Below are 24,746 nucleotides of genomic sequence, written 5' to 3'. Positions count from 1 at the left end.
TTCTCTCTCTTTTTCCCCCCTCCCCTCCCCGAATCCTCTTTCCTAACTCACATTCCTGCAGATTTTAAAGTAAACATTTTAAATGTGGTTTCTTAAGTGGTGGCATCCTTGCATTCAGTTGCATAGCAAGTACAATATTGTTATGGTACCATTCGGCCTTGCTTGAGGGAAAAGCATAGACATTTTAATCTAGTCCCCTTATGTAAAAAAGATTATTTTAATTCATTCATGTGATATGGGTGTCGCTGGCTTGACTAAACATTTGTTGCCCATTCCTAATTCCCTTGAGCAGAGTAGCTTTTCAGAGGGCATTTCACAGCAGGGTGGTACAGTGATCAGAACTGCTGCCTCACAGCGCCAGGGACGGGGGTTCGATGCCAGCCTTTGCCGACTGTGTGGAGTTTGCACGTTCTTCCCCGGGTGCTTAGGTTACCTCCCACAGTCCAAAGATGCCCAGGTTAGGTGGATAAGCTGTGATCAATGCATGGGGTTACGGGGGTAGGGCTGGGTGTGAGCCGAGGTAGAATGCTCTTTCAGAGGGTTGGTCCTGACTTGATGGTTCGAATGGCCTCCTTCTGCACTGTAGGGATTCTATGATTAAGAGTCAACCACATTGCTGTGGATCTGGAGTGACATGTAGACCAGATTTGGTAAGGATGGCAGATTTCCGTCCCTAAAACACACTAATGAACCAGTTAAGAGATGTCAAGCAAAATTTATATTTGAAATTCAAGTTCCATCATAAGTTACATTTCTGTGGGTGAAGCATGATGGCGCAGTGGCTAGCACTGCTGCCTGACAGCCCTGAGGTCCCGGGTTCGATCCCGGCCCCGGATCACTGTCCGTGTGGAGTTTACACATTCTCCCCATACTTGCGTGGGTCTCAGCCCCAAAACCCAAAATAAATGCAGGGTATTAGAATTCACCACTCTAAATTGCTCCTTAATTGGGGTGGAGGGGGGGGGGGGGGGGGGAGGTGAATACTTTAAATTTATTTTAAAAATAATTTACTGAATACTTTAAATGTATTATTTTTTTTAATTTACTTTTCTGTTTTACAGATTCTCCACCTGAAGTACAATAAGACTTTATTTGAGACTAGGATAGAGCAAAATTTAAGAAGTGCACTTACTGGTTGACAGTATTGTGTTTCACATGTGTGTATAACGTTTGCTGATGCATTTCTGCATCTTTTTTCAAATTGGGGGAACTCTGGTGGCATGCATGTAATCAAGCACACCAACCAGCAAGAGTGTGGGATAAAATCACAAAGATTCAAGGCATCAAAGTTAATTTAAATCTGGAACCAAATTGCATTGAGTGCTAAGGAATATTGCAACTGAATGAGCCAAGATGAGAGTGCCCCATGTGATTGTGACTAATTTTGTCTGTCTTGCTGCCAGTCCTGTTTGAGACTCAGTGAAGATCTGTTAAAAACTTTGTTAAAGGTCATTTTTATGTATGTTTTTATAATACCTGCTGGTTTCCAAATCTCAGGCATTCTGATTTGAATCAAAAGTCATAAGAATCAAAGTCTCAGTGCAAAAGTTAGTGAGAAAAGGGAACAGCAAAAACTTTGAACCAAGGTTCTGCTACTTGACTTGCCCTGATAAATAGGAGGCTTGTATACCTTGAGGTGAAACCAAGGATATCTGTGCCATGCATCATGTTGGGAATCTTTCCCACTCAGCTAATGGCAGAAAAGATCCATTGTTTCATTTACTAATGATGGAGTCAGAGTTTTGACCAATGCTTGGATTCTTTGTGCATGAAGATTGTTTGGTTTTGTTGATAAGGCTGTTAAATCCATTAAAGAGACTTGTATTTTTGGTTTCTTCACTCTTTTCTCCTATGATTACAATTATTTTTATACCAGTGAAGTGAATAAAACTATATGATCAAAATGATCTTGGGATGATCTGAAGTGCATAATTAGTTAAAATTTAACGTAATGTCAAGTTGTTTGACGTTTGCTTTTTCTGATTGTAATAGAAAATAGAAAACATGTTGGTATTAACAAAGAGTGAATTAGCAGCTACATATTATTCAATTTCATTTGCATATAGATATTTCTTATGCCTTTTATAGTATTAAACTTGAACATTGTCGAAAAAGAGACCTTTTGCCAAAGCTTTTCATCTTGCACTCATCAAGACAAACAGAAAGGTACAAATTTCAAATGACCACAACAAATTATATCGGAGCAACAAAGGTGTTGATTTGGTTGGTAAGTTGAACCGAGGCATTGTCATGGGGAAAAAAAATCCAAAAATTTATTATGACCAGCTTAGGAGGAATGAACTGGCTACTCTTCTATTCAGCCCCCTTGGTTGGTTGCACCAACGTTCTTTAGATTTTCCTATCCTTGTAAATGCCTTTTCCAATCCCAAGTGCATTTATTTGTTAATAAGGAGCCAATCAAACCAAGTTTGCTTGGGTCAAAGAAAGAGAGGGGAGTAAGTTCATTTGTTACTAAACATGGGAAAAATGGCGGCATCAACGCAGATAGGTATCAGAAGTAAGAAAGTGAGTCCAACAAACTGTTTAGAATATACAATGAAGTCCTTTGCTTGTCTTTGATGCATTGATTTTTGAACAGTGTGGCCGTTTTAAGTTAGTTGGTTTCTTGTAGAGATCTGAAGTTGACTTTGTTCAGGTCTTCACTTTGTTGAAGATATTCTTTCAGCTTCCTGGAGAGGGAGAGATTTTTTTTTCTGCTCTTTTCCAGCAGTTCTTTGTTCCCCTGCTTGTTCTTTTCTCTTCGGATTCCACAACAACGCCTCCGCCAATCAGTGCTGACTTCCCAAACACTTCTCCTGTGCCTTTCCAAACAGTTCGCACCTTTATCTCGTGTAGTGGAAATTGTTGTGATCTTTTGAAATTTGACCTGATGTGCAAGATGGAAAACTTTGGCAACATGTCTTTGTTCAGCAATATGCTCTTTGTCCATCACATTCTATATACTATGATTGATAATGCATTATCATATCTTGGGCTTAACCAATGTTCTGCATATATTAGGGCAAGGTACGAATATTTAAGAAATCCGTGTTCTTTAGCCTTAAACCGAGGAATTTACATGTTTCCTTTAAATGGTTACTATCCACCCCAGGCAAGGTTCCCCAAGGTTGTTGATTTGGGCAATACCTGTCAATTTGTCACCATATTGGAAACCCGGGTGAGGAGGGATTACCTAGTTTACTGTTTTTATTTTGCCTCCTCTGTTGGTCACAAGAAGATTTAATCTTTAAAGGGTCTCTTTTCGTGAACACCTTTTTCCAAGATCCCAGGCTTTCCCAAGTTAAAGATAGTGATCGGGATTCTCCGATCCAAATTCGTCCCAAAACCACTGTCTGCAAGAATGGAGAAGTTGACGCTCAGCCAAAACTCCAGTCATTGCAGTGGGACCAGATAATCCCACGCCAGTGGGATTCTGGCCTGTGAGAAAGTGGAAAAGCACATGGATATACAGTCAGACAGATTAGAAGGGAGAATAGTTCAAAGTACGTAAATATGTGTTTAAATGGTATACGGAACAGTACTTGACTCCTAAAAAGTAGATAATTGAGCATTGTGGCTGTTGTGATTTCAGGTTCCAGTAGAGTTGGCTTCAGCAGGTGAATAGTCAGTTTTACAATTCAAGTGTTCTGTAGTTTGGCCGGGAATCTTCCCGTCCTCTTGTCAGATGTGGTCTTTGCTCACTTCACTGACTTCCGCAGTCAGGGAGAGAGACAGAGATCCAAGATATACCTGAAACAATAGCTATTTGCAGGGTACTGTCTGTGTGCTTGATGGCTTTTACTTCCGTGTCCAACTTCCGGCACTTGTTCTCACAGAGCACTCACTGACAGACAACCTGGAGCAACTCTCAGCTGTCTTTTAATCCATTCATTGCACATTCCAAGTGGGAAGGTGAATCCACAAAACCGGCCTGGGCATTGCACAGGAAGTCTCTTGATGAGATGGCCATTATATCGCTTTGTCTCCACCAGAGATGGCAATTAGTTTCTGGATGTTCTGGAAGTACCTTGGCTGGTAACTGAGTGTGGTTCCATTGTCTTTTACACTCAAACCCTCCATCACCGATGAACAGTGGCAGTAGTGTGTACCAACTACAAAATGCACTGCAGTAACTCATCAAGGTTCCTTGGACCGCACCTTCCAAACCCCACCCACTACCATCTCGAACAAGAGCAGCAGATGCCTGGGATTCCCCTCAGGTTGCCCTCAAAGTCACTCACCAACCAGACTTGGAAATATATCGCCGTTCCTTCACTGTTGCTGGGGCTAAATCCTGGAACTCCCTCCCTAACAGCACAGTGGGTGTATCTACACAAGAACTGCAGTGGCTCAAGAAGGCACCTCACCACCACCTTCTGAAGGGCAACTAGGGATGGGCAATAAATGCTGGTCTAACCAGCGAGGCCCACATTGCATAAATGAATGAAAAAAAATCACCCTGCAACAATGGCTTGTGTCCATTTAAAAAAAAATAAAAAATAATAATTCTGGTTTTATTTGAAGTCCAATATTTCCAGTCATAATCTGTTTTTGTTCTTCCTTCATTATTATGACTGTTGGATTTCTGTTAAATTAGTGGATGGATGAATTTCATGTGAATAGTCAATGAAATATTCAAAAGGCATAGTTTCAAAATATATTTATGCTGCTCAAAGCATTGAAATCAGTTTATGCTTCCAGAATACCTTTGCATCGTCACTACTACAGAATTAATTATTTGGTGCTTGAGGGATCTTACCACAACCAAGTGAAATTTGAAATTAAGGACCAAGGTTTAATTATGGAGTCAGTTTATACGCTTGAGAACTCAAATTTAAAAAGGCTGCGGAGTAGATGAACCTTGGGTTGCAGGTGTGAGCTAGCCTGAGTTTGGGGTTGGAATGTAACATGATGAATAACAGCCGACAGACTAGTGCAAATCTGTTAACTGATCAAATTCTGACTTTTGTGATGCTTACAATAATCTGGAAAGGATGTTGTCATTGTCAAAACATTGATAAGATCATAGTAATTAACTATCATGGAGCAGCAGCTTTCACAGAAATAGCAATATCACACGTGCACATCTGGATTATTTAGCAGTTTAGACTCTTGGTAACTATGCAAACTGGTTCTGGCTTCTGCTGTTTTGAACCCCTTGATCCTTATGTTACACTCTGCAAATTCTGTGCTAGGATTCTGCTAGTTGTGATGAATATAGAAATTGTTATGTATTATATTTCATATTTGTGGCAGAAATGTTATTTAAAAATCCTGGTTTAAAATATATACAGGGGTACATCTGCTAAAGCTGTAATTAAGGAGTCTTAAAAGGTGGGGTAGTGACTTGGTTTGAGAGATGGCTAATGGGATATTGTTTTGATTGCTGGCGATTCTCTGGCAAGTGGATAATTTTAGGGATTGTATTTAGCCGTAGTTGAGCAGTTCATGGGACATCTTAGTGGAATACAGATGATGTAATTAATGGGAGGATCCCTCTGTCTGTAGTTTGCAGGTTTGCCAAATGCTGTAAGGTTGAGCAGCAGAGCCTGACAAGACATAGATTTTCTTCCTCCAAAGGTCCACACAGATAAGCAAGTAACCTGTTTTGCTAACTTTATTTTAAATAGCATTTGAACTGTATTGGGTTGCATAATTGGAATTCATGTCTGGTACAGGGTAAAAGGTTTTAAAAAATTTAATCATTATAAAGCTATTTATTTAATAATGTAGTTAATTCTGTGTTGAAATGAAAGTTAATTTTAACATTGAACATACCTAATCGGTCAGAATCATCACTCTTGGTGTGAAGTATCCTTTCCTCAAAATGTTACAAATTGTTTGGGATTCTTGTCTGATAAAGTTGGGGTCTGGTCTAGTATCCTAATGCTGTATAAAATGTTATTATTGATTTGTCAAAGGTTCCAGCTTTTAGATTGACTGACTGTGTGAGGAAGGGCAGCAAGTATTTCTTCGAGCACAGTTTGCCAAATCCACAATGGGGCCTGAGGGGCATTTAGTTAGCTGAGGTAGCTAGATGGCTAGAGTGTGGCATAGAATGACGGGAATGACATTGGTTCAAGCCTCATACCAACTGTGGTCGTTCATGGAGGCCTGCCTCCTTACCTTGCCCTACGCTTGATGTGGAGTGGCACCCCCCCCCCTCAAAAAAGCTATGTACTCAATTATCTCTCTCAAATGAGGGTGGTTCTTCATGAGCTATTGTTAATTACCTATCTTGGAGCCTGTATTTTCTTGCTTCCATTTTGTTGCTTAATACTTGATTTTCTTCATAACAAGAGTAAAGCATGACGTTGAAACTTGAGAGAACAATTTCTCGTAGTTACTCCTTTTGTAGCCACGTAAAATGGCTGATTCCCGATTTAGAATGGCCAAACCCCGATTTAAAATGGTGAACGGAAGAGGCTGATGGGAAAATCAGCCAACCGGACTCAAACGGACAGCTGTAGGTAAAACAGTGTATTCGCCTCTGGGGAAGTCAGCCCAGACCGATACCTGCAGCCATCAACATCACAACAACCCAGCCATCTGCATTTTAATCAGCCATCCCCGGGAACAATTGCTACAAATTAGCAATTGAAAGCCGACCCAGACCTTTCGGCGCCAGCAGGGGCTAACACAAAGAAAGGTAAACGACCACCCCCCGATCATGGAATCGCCCCATTATTGAAGCATATCGAAACAAGTGATTGGGACCAAGTCCAATCACTTAGAACCAGGTACGAGGTCCGCCCCGAGAGGCGGGAAGCCCCTGGGGACTATAAGAATAGGGGCCAAGTTCAACTCGACCCTTCTCTTCCTGCTCGCAACCTTCGAGACCCTTCTACAAGAAACTGCATGTCTTACTCCAGCGATTGCTACCAGATAGGCGCTCCTGACTATCGACTTGTACCAGCTTTTGAATCCCGCAGGCTCAGAACCAATTCGAAAGACCATTCATTTCCCTGACCTGGTGGGCCATTTCCAAAGTTAAGTATTGCCCTTTAGTGGTAGGTAGTACATAGAAAATACAGCACAGAACAGGCCCTTCGGCCCACGATGTTGTGCCGAAGCTTTGTCCTAGATTAATCATAGATTATCATTGAATTTACAGTGCAGAAGGAGGCCATTCGGCCCTTTGAGTCTGCACCAGCTCTTGGAAAGAGCACCCTACCCAAACTCAACACCTCCACCCAACACCAAGGGCAATTTATCATTGGCCAATTCACCTAACCCGCACATCTTTGGACTGTGGGAGGAAACCGGAGCACCCGGAGGAAACCCACGCAGACACTGGGAGGACGTGCAGACTCCGCACAGACAATGACCCAAGCCGGAATCGAACCTGGGACCATGGATCTGTGAAGCAAGTGTGCTATCCACAATGCTACCGTGCTGCCCTTAAGAACAAATAAATCTACACTATATCATTTTCCCGTAATCCATGTACCTATCCAACAGCTGTTTGAAGGTCCCTAATGTTTCCGACTCAACTACTTCCACAGGCAGTGCATTCCATGCCCCCACTACTCTCTGGGTAAAGAACCTACCTCTGATATCCCTCCTATATCTTCCACCTTTCACCTTAAATTTATGTCCCCTTGTAATGGTGTGTTCCACCTGGGGAAAAAGTCTCTGACTGTCTACTCTATCTATTCCCCTGATCATCTTATAAACCTCTATCAAGTCGCCCCTCATCCTTCTCCGCTCTAATGAGAAAAGGCCTAGCACCCTCAACCTTTCCTCGTAAGACCTACTCTCCATTCCAGGCAACATCCTGGTAAATCTTCTTTGCACCTTTTCCAAAGCGTCCACATCCTTCCTAAAATGAGGCGACCAGAACTGTACACAGTACTCCAAATGTGGCCTTACCAAAGTTTTGTACAGCTGCATCATCACCTCACGGCTCTTAAATTCAATCCCTCTGTTAATGAACGCGAGCACACCATAGGCCTTCTTCACAGCTCTATCCACTTGAGTGGCAACTTTCAAAGATGTATGAACATCGACCCCAAGGTCTCTCTGCTCCTCCACAATTCCAAGAACTCTACCGTTAACCCTGTATTCCGCATTCATATTTGTCCTTCCAAAATGGACAACCTCACACTTTTCAGGGTTAAACTCCATCTGCCACTTCTCAGCCCAGCTCTGCATCCTATCTATGTCTCTTTGCAGCCGACAACAGCCCTCTTTACTATCCACAACTCCACCAATCTTCGTATCGTCTGCAAATTTACTGACCCACCCTTCAACTCCCTCATCCAAGTCATTAATGAAAATCACAAACAGCAGAGGACCCAGAACTGATCCCTGCGGTACACCACTGGTAACTGGGATCCAGGCTGAATATTTGCCATCCACCACCACTCTCTGACTTCTATCGGTTAGCCAGTTCGTTATCCAACTGGCCAAATTTCCCACTATCCCATGCCTCCTTACTTTGTGCAGAAGCCTACCATGGGGAACTTTATCAAATGCCTTACTAAAATCCATGTACACTACATCCACTGCTTTACCTTCATCCACAAGATTGGTCACCTCCTCAAAGAATTCAATAAGATTTGTAAGGCAAGACCTACCCCTCACAAATCCATGCTGACTATCCCTAATCAAGCAGTGTCTTTCCAGATGCTCAGAAATCCTATCCTTCAGTACCCTTTCCATTACTTTGCCTACCACCGAAGTAAGACTAACTAGCCTGTAATTCCCAGGGTTATCCCTAGTTCCTTTTTTGAACAGGGGCACGACATTCGCCACTCTCCAATCCCCTGGTACCACCCCTGTTGACAGTGAGGACGAAAAGATAATTGCCAACGGCTCTGCAATTTCATCTCTTGCTTCCCGTAGAATCCTTGGATATATCCCGTCAGGCCCGGGGGACTTGTCTATCCTCAAGTTTTTCAAAATGCCCAACACATCTTCCTTCCTAACAAGTATTTCCTCGAGCTTACCAATCTGTTTCACACTGTCCTCTCCAACAATATCGCCCCTCTCATTTGTAAATACAGAAGAAAAGTACTCATTCAAGACCTCTCCTATCTCTTCAGACTCAATACACAATCTCCCGCTACTGTCCTTGATCGGACCTACCCTCGCTCTAGTCATTCTCATATTTCTCACATATGTGTAAAAGGCCTTGGGGTTTTCCTTGATCCTACCCGCCAAAGATTGTTCATGCCCTCTCTTAGCTCTCCTAATCCCTTTCTTCAGTTCCCTCCTGGCTATCTTGTATCCCTCCAATGCCCGGTCTGAACCTTGTTTCCTCAGCCTTACATAAGTCACCTTTTTTCTCTTAACAAGACATTCAACCTCTCTTGTCAACCATGGTTCCCTCACTCGACCATCTCTTCCCTGCCTGACAGGGACATACATATCAAGGACACGTAGCACGTGTTCCTTGAACAAGTTCCACATTTCACTTGTGTCCTTCCCTGCCAGCCTATGTTCCCAACTTATGCACTTCAATTCTTGTCTGACAACATCGTATTTACCCTTCCCCCAATTGTAAACCTTGCCCTGTTGCACGTACCTATCCCTCTCCATTACTAAAGTGAAAGTCACAGAATTGTGGTCACTATCTCCAAAATGCTCCCCCACTAACAAATCTATCACTTGCCCTGGTTCATTACCCAGTACTAAATCCAATATTGCCCCTCCTCTGGTCGGACAATCTACATACTGTGTTAGAAAAGCTTCCTGGACACACTGCACAAACACCACCCCATCCAAACTATTTGATCTAAAGAGTTTCCACTCAATATTTGGGAAGTTAAAGTCGCCCATGACTACTACCCTGTGACTTCTGCACCTTTCCAAAATCTGTTTCCCAATCTGTTCCTCCACATCTCTGCTACTATTGGGGGGCCTATAGAAAACTCCTAACAAGGTGACTGCTCCTTTCCTATTTCTGACTTCAAGTAGAATTCTACAAGTAGAATTATTGTATAAGTATTAATTGCTGTATATAATAAATGAGCGTTGATTTAACTCTTACTACGTGGTGTGTTGCATTATTAATCATTACTTGAGCTTGAACCACTTGGCGGTATCAGAAAGATACCTGGCGACTCATGAGCAAAGGTGACAGAATAAGAATAAAGTAAACTAAGGCTAAAACGAGCAACACTTTTATTATGGATAGAAGAAAAGGGAATTTATCTAAGTTGTGTGATTATTTTTTCTCTTTCTATTTTAACTGGTGTGTTTGGTGACCCGAATATGTTAGGAAGCTAGCGTGTGGGTATACAGATCATAGCTGTTACAAGATGAGGTACCTTTGTTTCTTGGCAACTTAATCGCCCAACAATCACCATGCAAGGTAAGCAATGGACTCTTACCTGAACATTAAAACGTATGTATTTTCTGTGACTGGTGAGGCTAGGACAGTGTGCTTTTGTTACAAATAACATTTTCATATTAATCTGATCAAAAGATAAAGTGAGTTGTGACCTGTGTATTTGTATGTCTGCATAATTCTACTTTGCAAAGCCACCCTCATTAGGGTTGTAGAAAAGCCAGTTTTTCAACTATTACTGAAAGGAAAGGAGTGACTAACCTGAAAGTTGAGATGTCGTCCAGGATTTCAGGTTTGGTATTTGTCTAAGATGGGCAGGACTGATAGCATGTTATTTCTAGACATTTGGGAACACATTTATTGCTACTGCAAGGAGTTCCACTCTTCTGACCTACATCATGAGCAAATACCTTTTTGTTTGTATTACTCCCACAGTAACAATTAACTAAAATATTGTCAAAAGTTTTTTATGTAACAGAGATCCTGTGCAAAGAAAGAAAGCATTTGCATTTGTGTAACGCCTTCCCTCCTGGGAATTCCCCAGACACTTGTGACCAATGACAAAAAGTTTAGTCTCTAGTATTTGGAGGCAGATATGGTAGCCAATTCACTCACAGCAAGGTGCCACCAATAACAAGGAGAGGATTGACTAGTTTATTGTATTTTGCTAATGTTGGTCGATAAATGTCAATTGGGACTCAAAAATGCTTTATTTGTTCTCTGTGAATCATACCTTGGGATGCTTTTGTTCTCCACCTGAGTGAGCAGACAAGTTTAATGAGCTGAATTTCCTTTTCTGGCCAATTTTTTTCTGCTTGGTAAGATTCTCCAGAGCACAGGCCATTATTAATGACCCCATTTGACACTTGTGCCTGCCTCCTACACAGAATCTTATGGCTTTCCTGAACCACCAGTGGTTCTGTTCCATTATCTGCAGAAACCGAGTCACGAGGTCACCTGTTACTTCCCAGGTGGCAGTGGTGTCTTCATTTTCGGTCAATCCTTTCTGCCAGGGCTGCTTAGAGCTGAGGACAGACTGCAGTGACGGTTCCTAAATGGCTTGTGTGGCTAGATTAGTGAATACCTTACAATACTGTTTCTCCAGGGTCTTCTAGTCTGCTGCACAGAGCAGTACGTCACCATGTAAATATGCCCAATGATGGAGCATGTGGAAGAGAATGACACCCACCTGCTGTGCTCCAGGCAGCATGATATTGGTAATGAGCCAGAAGATATCACTGCTGAAATAGCATTTTAGATAGCATCAGCGGTGTGTCAGGCTGCCATAGAAGTAAAGTCTTGCATTGTCCAAGCGGACCCCTCCTTATCTTCAAGAAGCAGTAACCTGATGGTTACGCCAACACATTGTCCTATAGTGCTAAATCAACCACTGCGACCAATTAAAGGCCACTAAGAGCTCATCAGCTGGCATTCCAACAGTGGCTGGAGGGGCCCATGCCTCGGGGGTGGGGGGGGTTCCGGTGGCGGCGATGAGTTAGTGAGCCGCACATTTGGTGGCTCTCACTCCGGCGGGATTTGAGGACCTGGTTCCCCGGGTTTTGTGGGTTTGCGGAGCGCTGGAAAGACGGTCACGGAGGTGCTGAGGAACGGGCAGAGTTGCATGGAACTGCGGGAGAGCAGAAAGCAGCGAAAACGGGAGAGAAAGGGACAAAGGCAAGGTGCAGGGGAAGCTCACCCGGGAGCAAAGATGGCGGACCTACAGACCTCGGACCCGGCGATCCAGCAGGTGCTGGAAAACATGCTGCTGGTGATAAAAAGCAGTTTTGAATCGTTGAAGCGGGATAACTTGGACCCACTTCAGAAGGCAGTGGATCAATTGAACCAGAGACTGGATGCCCAGGACGAAAAGGTTAAGGAGCTGGGGGAGGCGGTGGAGGAGCAGGCGGACATGCAGACAGTGACTGCGCTAGAAGTCGACGGGTTGAAGGAGAGACAGAGAAGACTGCTGGACAGAGTGGAGGAGCTGGCAAATAGAGCCCGCAGACAAAATCTGAGGATCATCGGCCTCCCGGAGGGGGCTGACGGAGCAGATGCCACAGCGTTTGTGGCTGACGATCAGGTTCCACAGGTTTGTGGAGAAGGAGCGGGTGCTGCAGTGGGCAAAGAGCGCTCAGAGCAGCACGTGGGATAACTGTGTCCTTCACATTTACCAGGACCTAAGTCAGGAGGTGGCCAGGCGGCGAGCAGCCTTTAAACAAGTTAAGGAGGTGTTGTTCAAAAAGCACGAAGTTTGGTCTGCTCTTCCCGTCTGTTCTTCGTCTTTGGGTCACTCATCAGGGCCAACACCACTACTTCTCCGAGCCCGAAGAAGCGATGGACTTTGTGAGGGATCGGGGCTGGTCCCGAGAAAAGGACCCACGGACGCAAGCTAGGGTCCGAGAATTATCGTTTTGGGGGATGCCTACTGTGCCTGGACTGACGGTCGACTGTTTACTGCTTTAAAGGTGCCATGCGTTGTATTTTTGGGCAGCTTTTGCCTCCGGGGGTTGCGGGGGGGGGGGAGGGGATCCCCCTCTCGTATGCTCTTTTTTTTCTCTCTTTTTTCTGTTGTTGGTACCTTCCATCGTGTTCTCTGGGTGTGCTGGAGCCTTCATTGTAACATAAAGGTGGCCGGTAAGCAATGGGGATTAAAGATGTTGGTTGGGTTTTTTTTATGTCTATGGTTTTTATGTTTGTTTTGGGTGGGTGATATACGGGTACTGTGTTACTGTGTTGCTATTTTATTAGTGCTCAGAAAGGGACGTGGGTTAACACTTTTCTGTGTACACAGCTGGAACTGTATTGAACCTGGAGCAGCCTCGCGGTGCTGTTTGATGTTTACATCTTGGTTGATCTTTCCCATTTTAGTGAGACTGCTCCAGTGGGTCGGAGTGGAGGATGGTGTGTTGATGAGTGGGGTGATGAGGTCGGGGAAACAGTGGGAATGAGACAAGTGGGCGCCGGAAGGGTAAGTCACCGGGCTAGCAGATTGGCTAGTCAAGGGAGTCAGGTGGGGGGTGTGAATACAGCCAGTAGATGGCAGCGGTGGGGCTATCGGGAGATGTTACTGGGGGGGGGGTTATTCTGCTGAAGTGGGAGGGGTCTGAAGTAGGTAATGGAGAGGAGGTCGGGGGTGGAAGCGGGCAAGAGGCGAGCCAAGAGCGGCGCGGCGCATGGGCCGGGGGCGGGCCCAAGAAAGGTTATGGCTGACCGGCGTGTGTGGGGGGTGGGGGGGGGGGGGGCGATGTGCCCCCCAACCAGGCTGATCACCTGGAATGTCAGAGGACTAAATGGGCCAGTTAAAAGGGCACGTGTGTTCGCGCACTTGCGGGCTCTAAAGGCGGTCGTAATTATGTTGCAGGAGACACATCTGAAAGTGTCTGACCAGACTAGGCTAAGGAAGGGCTGGATCAGCCAGGTTCTCCACTCGGACTTGGGTTCTAAGTCCAGGGGGTAGCAATCATGATCAATAAACGGGTTCAATTTGAGGCGGAGGGTGTAATCGCAGACGGTGGGGGCAGATTCCTTATGGTAAGGGGCAAGCTGGAGGGGAAGGGAGTGGTGCTGGTGAACATATATGCTCCGAACTGGGACGACGCTGACTTTATTAAAAGAGTGCTGGGGAAGATCCCAGACCTAGACTCACGTAAGTTGATAATGGGGGGGACGGGACTTTAATACGGTCCTTGACCCGGTGCTAGACCGGTCATGTCCCAGAACGGGTAGGCTCCCAGCAATGGCAAGGGAGCTGAAAGGGTTCATGGAGCAAATGGGGGCTGTGGACCCATGGAGAGCCAGACAGCCGACGGGAAGGGGCTACTCATTCTACTCGCATGTTCATAAAGTATACTCTAGGATTGATTTTTTAAATCTTGAGCAGGGACTGTGTAGGGGAGGTAAAGAATACGGAATACTCGGCAATCACTATCTCGGACCATGCCTCGCACTGGGTGGACCTGCAGGTCGGGGGGCGAATTACCAACGCCCACAATGGAGCTTAGACATAGGATTGTTGTCGGAGGAGGCGATATGTGAGAGACTTCGGAAGTGTGTGCAAAATTACTTGCAGGTGAACGATACGGGGGAGGTTTCAGCAGCGACCCTGTGGGAGGCGCTGAAGGCAGTAGTGAGGGGGGAGCTGATCTCAATTCGGGCTCACAGGGCGGACAGAGCAGAAATGGACAGATTGGTTAAGGATATTCACCGGATAGACGAGGAGCAAGCGGGGTCCCCATGGGAGGACCTACTCAGGGAGAGACGGAGATTGCAGGAGGAACTGGGGGTGCTATCCACGAGTAGGGCCGTGGAACAACTTAGGAAGGCGAGGGGAGTGGTGTATGAGCATGGGGAGAAGGCCAGTAGATTGCTAGCGCAGCAACTCTGGACGAGGGAGGCGGCCAGGGAAATAAGTAGAGTGGTGGACAGGAAGGAGAGCCAAGTGGAGGACCCGTCAGGACTGAATAAGGTATTTCGGGACTTTTATAGTAAGCTTTACACTTCAGAACCCTCAGAGGAGCCGGAGGAGATGAAACGGTTCCTGGACGGAGTAACCTTCCCAAAAGTAGGCAGGGGACTAGTGGACGGGCTGGGGGCCCCGATTAGAGCGGAGGAGGTACTGGGGGGACGAAAGGCCATGCAGACGGGAAAAGCCCCGGGATCGGATGGATACCCAGTAAGAGTTTTATAAAACGTTCTTGGACATAGTGAGACCGGTCCTGACTAGGGTTTTTAATGAGGCGAGGGACAGAGGGACCCTGCCTCCGACGATGTCGCAAGCCACCATCTCGCTGATATCAAAGTGGGACAAGGACCCGGAATCCTGCGGGGCATACAGGCCAATCTCCCTGATCAATGTGGACGCTAAGCTCCTGGCCAAGGTCCTGGCGATTAGAATAGAGGACTGCGCACCGGAGGTGATTGGGGATGACCAAACAGGGTTTGTGAAAGGCAGGCAGCTGACAGACAACTTGAGAAGATTGCTTAATGTGATTATGATGCCCCCGACGGGCAAGGAGGTGAAGGTAGTGGTGGCAATGGACACTGAAAAGGCCTTCGACTGGGTGGAGTGGGACTATTTGTGGGAGGTAATCGGTTGGTTTGGGTTCGGGGAGGGACTGGTTAATTGGGTCAGACTATTGTACCAGGCCCCAAAAGCTAGCGTTAGGACGAACAGGATAATGTCAGATTATTTCAGACTACACCGCGGGACCAGACAGGGGTGCCCACTCTCGCCGTTGCTGTTCGCGCTGGCCATAGAGCCGTTGGCGATGGCGTTGAGAGCTGCAAAGGGGTGAAAGGGAATGACTAGGGGTGGGGGGTGGAACATAGGTTCTCTCTCTATGCGGACGACCTGCTTCTGTACGTGTCGGACCCACTGGCCGGGATAGAAAATCTCTTGGAAACATTGAGGAAGTTTGGCCGGTTCTCAGGGTACAAATTAAATATGGCCAAGAGTGAGATGTTTGTGGTGCAGGCAAGGGGCCAGGAGAATAGACTGAAGGAGCTGCCATTTAGACTGGTTGGGAAAAGTTTCCGGTACTTGGGGATACAGGTGGCACGTGACTGGGGCAGGTTGCATAAGTTAAATTTGACTAGAGTAGTGGAACAAATGAAGAGGGGGTTTCAGAGATGGGATGCACTCCCGCTGTTACTTGCGGGGAGGGTGCAGACGGTAAAGATGACAATCCTCCCCAGATACCTGTTCATCTTCCAGTGCCTCCCGATCTTTATCCCACGGTCCTTCTTCAAAAGGACCGGCAAAATCATCATGAGCTTTGTCTGGGCGGGAAAATCCCCGCGGGTGAGGAAGGCGATGCTTGAAAGGAGCCGCAGCGAGGGGGGTCTGGCATTGCCGAGTCTGAGCAACTACTACTGGGCGGCTAACATAGCCATGATAAGGAAGTGGATGGTGGGTACGGGGTCTATCTGGGAGCGGGTGGAGGTGGCTTCGTGCAGGGGCACCAGTTTGGCAGCCCTGCTCATGGCTTTCCTACCGCTTGCGCCGGCCAGTTACTCCACCAGCCCGGTAGTGGGGGCGGCCCTGCGGATTTGGGGCTAGTAGAGAAAGCATGCAGGGGAGGTGGGTGAGTCGGTCTGGGCTCCAATATGTGATAACCATCGATTCGCCCCCGGGAACATGGATGGAGGGTTTCGAACATGGCGGCGGGTGGGGGTGGGGAGGGTGGGCGATATGTTCCTGGAGGGGAGCTTCGTGAGTTTGAGGGATTTGGAGGAGAAAACTGGGCTGGAAATGGGAAATGACTTTAGGTACTTACAGGTGCGGGACTTTGTACGCAGACAGGTCCCATCCTTCCCACGCCTCCTGCCCATAGGGATCCAGGACAGAATAGTCTCTAGAGGAGAAGGAGGAGAGGGTAGAGTCTCTGATATTTACAAGATGCTCATTAAGGGAGAAGAGTCCCAGACGGAGGAACTGAAACTCAAATGGGAGGAGGAGCTCGGTGGGGCGATGGAGGACGGGCTGTGGGCGGAAACCCTGAGTAGCGTAAACTCAACCGCAACATGTGCCAGGCTCAGCCTGATTCAGTTCAAGGTCGTTCACCGGGCCCACATGACGGTGGCTCGGATGAGCAAATTCTTTGGGGTAGAGGACAAGTGCGCTAGATGCGCGGGAGGACCAGTGAACCACGTTCACATGCTTTGGGCATGCCCTAAGCTTAGGGGGTACTGGGAGGGATTTGCGGGGGTCATGTCCCGGGTGCTGAAAACAAGGGTGGTGATGAGTCCAGGGGTGGCAATTTTCGGGATTTCGGAAGACCTGGGAGTCCAGGGGGAGAAAGAGTCCGATGTTCTGGCCTTTGCTTCCCTGATAGCCCGGCGGCGAATACTGCTGGCATGGAGGGACTCAAAACCCCCGAAGACCGAACTATGACTTTTGGACATGTCAAGTTTTCTGGGTATGGAAAAAAATCAAGTTCGCCTTGAGGGGATCTGTGTTGGGGTTCGCCCGAAGGTGCCAACCATTCATCAACTTCTTCACAGGAGAGTGAATGTCAGCAAGGCGGGATGGGGGTGGGGGGGGAGATTAGAGTAGGAGAGATAAATAGACGGGTAGTGTCTAAGGGAGAGGAGCGGGTATGTGCATTCTGGTTTGGTTGAAGTGTTGGTTTTTCGTTGATGTTTGCATATTTCTGTAATCTGCAACTGTTTCCAATGCCAAAAAATATCTCAATAAAATTGTTTGTTTAAAAAAAAAAAGATGCCCATTGCCCACATGATGAATTATGAAACCCCCGTTCCCCCAGCACCCCCTCTTGACTGGCCCTGGATAGCCCCACAAACTCACTTTGCCTCTCACCTTGCCTCAAAAACCATCCCCACCATCGCAGGTTGAGGCCTGCTGCAGTCCCAGTTTCCAGTCTTCCGGGAGGTGCTGCTGACCCTCCAATTGGCAGGCAGAAGCCCTGTTGTTGGACAATTGGGGGACTTGCTGAAAATGGCTCTGGATGGGGTTGCACTTGGCCCTCTGGCCTTTGGACTGGGCCACCTTCAGTCAATAACTTCGGCCCAATACCTTTCATTACGCCAACCTTGGGATGCTGCTCTGGGATAGTGGTACATGGCTTTGATGTGTTAACCCGAGGCTGCACTTGGACCCAGTGCATCAGCAAAACATCTTCTGTACTTTGAGAGGAGACATGGAAAATCTACGCAGATAAAGGAAGAAAAGAAGTAGATTGCCTGCACTTGGGGTTTTGTTTAATGTGAAATCAACTTCAAGTGAAATTGCTCATCAGGAAATTGCAAATAGATTGATGGGTTAGATACAAATCTCCTTGTTTAGAAGAAATTAAAGAGCAATAACTGTAGATGTCGCGCAGCAAACTATTACAAATAAGTTACACATTCAAAAATTAAAATATTTAATGATTAACAATTGAGAGACTTTTTCAAAATTAAATTGGCACGGCTTTCCGTTGTTGTCCATTCAAAAACGTGCTTTACTACTACAATGATGACTTGTGAGCCTTTACGCCTGTTTAATAAAGCTCTCGATGACTATATTCCCAATTTGTGCTTCCCTGCCCTTGCTACTGAGACTTTTCACCCTGCAGTTAACATAGGCATCCGTCAGAGCATATGTATAAAGAGCTGCGCAAAAACTAGGAGGGCGGTCCGATTTGGCTTGATGAGAAGGTTTATCCGGCCAATTCACCATTCTAGTGACTCGGGTTACAGAGACGCTGGTAGGAGGAGTGTCAAAATTGTAACTGATTTCTGCTGACTGTATACTAAAATTATAGGGGATAGATTTTGCTCTACTCAAATTATAGACTCTAGCACAAAGAATATGGTTACTCTGGCAATTAAATACGGAAATATTCCTGAATGTGTTTACAACATTCTTATAGCAAGTAGTGAACAGTAGAAATTATACTGTGAAGTTTGATATACAGGTGCTTTACATTCCCTCGCCTGGTATTTTAACAGAGGCAGTAACGTCTTGAGTTAAGATGACAGTCAAGATAATTCCAATCAAAAATATTGACTGCCTTTTGGATCTTAATTTCAGGGCCAGGTTTCGTTAATTTGAGAATTCGGAGATCAGTCACTGGCCCTTTACAGGCCAACCTTGCTCTTCCTTTCAATGAAATAAATGGAAAGAAATTCGAGCCAAGTTCATTAGGTGCAAATCAGATGAGCACTTTCTGGGGTTGGAGAAATGAGTTTAACCAACAACTGGAATTTAGCTGACTCTAAATGTAACTTTTATTTTATTGGAGCAGGAAGGGGAGCTGGCAGGGCAGTACGGTGGCAAAGTGGGTTAGCCCTGTTGCCTCATGGCGCCGAGGTCCCAGGTTCGATCCCGGCTCTGGCTCACTGTCCGTGTGGAGTTTGCACATTCTCCCCGTGTTTGCGTGGGTTTCGCCCCACAACCTAAAGATGTGCAGGCTAGGTGGATTGGCCACGCTAAATTGCCCCTTAATTGGGGAAAAAAAAATTTGAATTGGGTACTCAAAATTTTTTTTAAAAAAGTTAGCAGAGAGTCGAACTCACAGAGAACTGTGCTTTAAAAAAAAAAAGGAAGGGGAACTGGCAAGGAAAGGGGTCGACCACGGGATTTTTAAAAAAAATCATTTCATAGAATTTACAGTGCAGAAGGAGGCCATTCGGCCCATCGAGTCTGCGCCGGCTCTTAGAAAGAGCACCCCTTAGAAAGAGACTCTTAGAAAGTCCACACCTCCATCCCAACCACAGTAACTACACCCAACACTAAGGCCAATTTTGGACACTATGGGCAATTTTGCATGGCCAATCCACCTAACCCGCAAATCTTTGGATTGTGGGAGGAAACCGGAGCACCCGGAGGAAACCCACGCACACACTGGGAGGATGTGCAGACTCCGCACAGACAGTGACCCAAGCCGGAATCGAACCTGGGACCCTGGAGCTGTGAAGCAATTGTGCTATCCACAATGCTACCGTGCTGCCCCATTTGCGTGATATGGTCGGCGCTGGCTGGGCCAGCATTTTTTGACCGTCCTTGGTTGCCTTTCAAAATGTTGTGGTGGGCTGCCACCCTGAACAACTGCAGTCGGCGAGGTGTAGGTTCACCCACAGTGCAGTTAGGGAGGGAATTCTTGGATTTTGACCCAGCCACGTGAAGGAGCGGCGATATATTTCCAAGTCAGGGTGCTGAGTAACTTGGAGGAGAACCTCCAGGTGGTGGGGTTCCCAGGTATCTGCTGTCCCTCTAGATGGTAGTGGTCATGGGTTTGGAGGTGCTTTCGAAGTAACCTTGGTGAGTTCCTGTAGTGCATCTTGGGTGAGTGATAAAGGAATGGCATATATGTGAGGGGTAGCAAAGATCTGGATGATGAAGCATGTCAGAAATCAGATAAATATAAAGTTAATGTCCTATGCGCAGCAGGTTTCTGATCCTGGGTTGCAACACTTTTTTTTTAAAAAAAGTATTTTCCCCCAAGAAATAGGTTGACTTCAGTAGAAATGATTTATGGTCTCTTTCTTCCACGAACAAATGGGTATGAATGTACGCTTTGTGAAGCCAAGTTGACCCGAGAACATTTTGACACAAGCTGGCTGGGCTGCTGCTGTGTGTGGAGACCATCAGTGCAGAAATGCCCATGGTTTTGGGTCTATTTGTTTCTGATTGTAACGAGGATAGAGTTTCTAAAGAAAAAAAAATCTCGTGTTTGCACAATTTCTGAAATATTGAAACAATCGTGTTGTAATGCTGGAAAGAGCAGCCAATTTGCATGAAGCAAGCTCCCAGAAAGAGCAAACTCTCAACCAGTTAATCTGTTTAAATTCATGCTACGGAATATTTTTGTGCCCAGAGCGGAAGACAGAGCCTCAATTTAACAACTCATCCAAACGTTGGCACCTGAGGCAGTGCAGCAGTTCACCTGTGCTGCTCTGAGGTGTAGCCTAGATTCTGCCCTCATGACTCTGGAGTGAAACGTAAACATTCTAATTCATGCAAAAGTGCTACAACTGAGCTATAGCTAACACCAAAAATGTTTTGCATTCAGTGAATTAACAATTAATGAGTAACATTCAGCACTGTCGGGCAGCGCAGTGGTTAGCACTGCTGCCTCACAGCGCTGAGGACCCGGGTTCGATCCCAGCCCTGGGTCACTGTCCGTGTGGAGTTTGCGCATTCTCCCCGTATCTGCGTGGGTTTCACCCCCACAACCCAAAGATGTGCAGGGTAGGTGGGTCGGCCACGTTAAATTGCCCCTTATTTGGGAAAACAAGAACTGGGTACTCTTGTTTTTAAAAAAAAAAAAGAAGAATTCAGCATGGTGTTCCAAAAACGTTGGGCGGGATTCTCTGATCCTGAGGCTAAGTGTTCAACGCCGTCATGTTTCTCGACGGCATCAACATGGCCTTAGGAGCAGTGATTCTGACCCCTACAGGGGGCCAGCACGTTACTGGAGCGACCCACGCCACTCCAGCTGCCGATCCCTGGTGTCAGATGGGCGCTGCGTGTCTGCACATGCGCAGTGGAATCAGCGCCAACGCGCGCATGCGCAGTGGGACCAGCGCGATTGGCCCGCATGCGCGGTGGCTCCCTTCTCCGTGCCGGCCCCGACGCAACATGGCGTAGGGCTACAGGGGCTGGCGCGCAACAAAAGAGGCCCCAGCCCGAGAGGCCCCGATCGCGGGCCAGGCCACAGCGGAGGCCCCACCCCACCAGGCCGCCCCCCCCCCCCCCCCCCGGATGCATTCACGCCGAGGTCCCGCCGCGTAAGACCAGGTGTGAACGGCGCCGGTTTGACTCTGGCTTTATTGTACGGCCGCTCGGCCCATCCCGGACCAAGAATTGCCGGTGGCGGCCGCGTAGAGTGGTCCCCGACCGGCACCGCGTCGGCGCAAGCCAATGGCGCCGATTTTCCACTCTCCGGAGAATTTGCGGACCGGCGACGGGGCATCGTCGCGCATTTTGCACCCGTCCCGGCGATTCTTCGGCCCGGCCTGGGCTGAGAGAATCCCGCCCGTTGTGTTTCATAATGTCCAGAACCTTTCGACCCTCCTTGGATAAATCAGGAAGTGATGCCAGAGGTTCCACCTCTTGTTTAGAAATCGGGAGTGGGATAAACCTCTGACTTTGGGAGAATGGCACATGAGCATATACATGGATAAAACAATTTAATGAGTGAGCGTGAAGTGATTCACTTCAGGAGGAACGACAAGGAGTAACAATGAAGCCTAAATGTTACTATTTGGAGAGTGGTGGGGGGTGTCGAGGACAGGCCCTGTGCCAGAACAAAGGAACCTGGTGATGCATATTCATAAATCCTTGAAAGTGGTCCTGAAAACTTGATAAGGCACTTAAAGCGTACAGGATACCGGACTTTGTAAATAAGGAAATTGAATATAAAAGCAAGGTCACCTTGCTAAACCTTTTACATACCATTCGTTAGGCCTCAGCTGGACTATTATCATAGAATCATAGAATTTAGTGCAGAAGGAGGCCATCCGGCCCATCGAGTCTGCACCAGCCCTTGGAGAGAGCACCCTACTCAAGCCCACGCCTCTACCCTTTCCCAGCAACCCCACCTAACCTTTTTTTGGACACTAAGGGCATTTCTGCATGGCCAATCCACCTAACCTGCACATCTTTGGACCGTGAGAGGAAACCGGAGCATCCGGAGGAAACCCATGCAGACACAGGAAGAACGTACAATTTGGGGCATTACTCTTAAGAAAGATATCAAGGCATTAAAGATATTAAAAGATTATTATTATTAAAGAGGGTACAGAGGGGATTAAGAGAATTATTCGAGGAATGATGGAGGTTCTGGCATCAGATAGATGTGGATAGATTGGAGAAACTGCAATTTTTGTTTTCTTTGATCAAATGAGGTTAAGGGTGACCTAATAGAAATGCCCAATAGCCTCCTGTGCTGTAAGGTTCTTTTATTTATTTATGGGATATGGATGTCGCTGGCAATCCCATCAATTATTACACATTCCTAATTGCCCTTGAGAAGATGGTGGTGAACTGTTGAATACCATGTGGTGCAGGTACACCAACAGTGCTGTTAGGGAGAGAGCCTTTGGCCCAGCGACAGTGAAGGAACGGCAATATATTTTTGAAAACCGGATGCTGAGTGACTTTGAGGGGCACTTCCAGGTGATGGTGTTCCCATCTGTCTGCTCCCTTGACCTTCCAGATGGTAGTTGTCATGGGTTTGAAAGGTGGTGTAAAAGGAGTCTTGGTGAGTTCCTGCAGTACATTCTTGTAGCTGGTACACACTGCTGCACTGTTCTTCAATGATAGAACAAATGATTGTTCATGTTGTGGATGGGATGCCAATTAAGCAGGCTGCTTTGTCCTAGATGGTGTCGAGCTCCTTGAGTGTTGTTGGCGATACACTCATCGAGGCAAGTGGAAAGTATTCCATCACACTCCTGACTTATGCTGTGTGGATGGTGGACAGGGTTTGGGGAGTCAGGAGCTGGGTTGTTCCCACAGAATTCCCAGCCTCTAATGTGCTGTTGTAGCCGCAGTATTTATATGGCTGCTCTAGTTCAGTTTCTGGTCGATGGTAAGTGTTAGGATATCGACAGTGGGGAATTTGGTGATGATAGTGCCATCAAATCTCCAGAGAATATGGTTATATTCTGTCTTGTTGGAGATGGTCATTGCCTGGCACTTGTGTGGCATGAATGTGACTTGCCACTTACCAGCCCAAACCTGAATATTGCCCAGATCTTCTTGGATTGCTTCAGTATCTGAGGAGTCCCAAATGTTTCTGAACATTGTGCAGTTATCCTCAAACATCCCCATGTATGACCTCATGAATGAAGGAAGATTTTTATGAAGCAGCTGAAGCTGATTGGGTACAGGACTAATGTCCTGGTACTGGGTTGATTGACTTGCAATGACCACAACCATTTTCCTTTTGTGCTAGGTATGACTCTACTGGCAGGAAGTTTCCCCCCTGATTCCCATTAACTCCAGTTTTGCTAGGGCTCCTGGATGCCACATTTGGTCAAATGCTGCCTTGATGTCAAGGGCAGTCACCTGATCTTGTCTTTGGAGTTCAACTCTTTTGTCGATATTTGGACCAAGGCTGTATTGAGTGCAGGAGATGAATTGCCCTGCCAGAATCCAAACTGAACATCAGTGTGCAGGTTATTGCTGAGCAAATGCCACCAGGGCGCACTATTGATGACCCTTCCAACACTTTGCTGATGATCAAGAGTAGACTGATGGGATGGTAGTTTGTCAGGTTGGAATTGTCCTGTTCTTTGTGGACAGAACATGCCTGGGCAATTGATGCCACTGTTGTAGCTGTACTGGAACAGCTGGGCGAGAGGTACGGCTAGTTCTGAGGCGCACATCTTCAGTATTGCCAGAATTTTGTCAGGGCTCATTGCTTTTGCAATATCCAGTGCTTTCAGCCATTTCTTGATATTATGTGAAGGGAAACACATTGGCTGAAGACTGGTATCTATGATGCTGGGGACAACAGGAAATGCCAGTATGGATCAACCACTCGGCACTCCTGGTTGAAGATGATTGCAAATACTTCAGCCTAGTCTTTTGCACTGATGTGCTGTGCTCCTCCAACATTGAGGATGAAGATATTTGTGGAACCTCCTCCTCCAGTGTGTTTAATTGTCCACCACCATTCATAACTGGATGTGACAGGACTGCAGAGCTTAGATCTGATCCATTGGTTATGGAATTGCTTAGCTCTGTTTATTACGTTCTGCTTCTGCTATTTGTCACGCAAATAGTCCTGTATTGTAGCTTCGCCAGGATGACGCCACATCTTCAGGTATCCCTGTTGCTGCTCCTAGCATGCTCTCCTGCACCACTGGGGTTGGACTTCTGGCCTGGTGGTAATAATCTTTATTATTGCCACAAGTAGGCTTACATTAACACTGAAATTATGTTACTGTGAATAGTCCATAGTCGCCACATTTCGGCACCTGTTCGGGTAAACTGAGGGAG

At 46.5% G+C, this 24,746-nt stretch overlaps 1 protein-coding gene across 5 annotated transcripts in view; it reads left to right on the top strand.

Annotated features, from left to right (window-relative positions):
* Nucleotides 1-24,746, top strand: part of nos1apa (nitric oxide synthase 1 (neuronal) adaptor protein a) — a 595,509-nt gene that overhangs the window by 20,913 nt on the left and 549,850 nt on the right. For 2 of the 5 annotated variants that reach the window (XM_072511506.1, XM_072511505.1), the window contains exon 1: nt 5,576-5,594. The exons of the other annotated variants lie outside the window; for them this stretch is intronic. The gene's annotated coding sequence lies outside the window, so the exon portion shown is untranslated. Of the gene's footprint in view, nt 1-5,575; nt 5,595-24,746 lie in introns of those variants that run through there. 5 annotated transcript variants of the gene reach the window in all.

The sequence above is a fragment of the Scyliorhinus torazame genome, chromosome 7 (assembly GCF_047496885.1).
Source record: "Scyliorhinus torazame isolate Kashiwa2021f chromosome 7, sScyTor2.1, whole genome shotgun sequence".
NCBI classification, from domain to species: Eukaryota; Metazoa; Chordata; class Chondrichthyes; order Carcharhiniformes; family Scyliorhinidae; genus Scyliorhinus; species Scyliorhinus torazame.
This window is presented reverse-complemented; position numbering and strand designations above follow the sequence as displayed.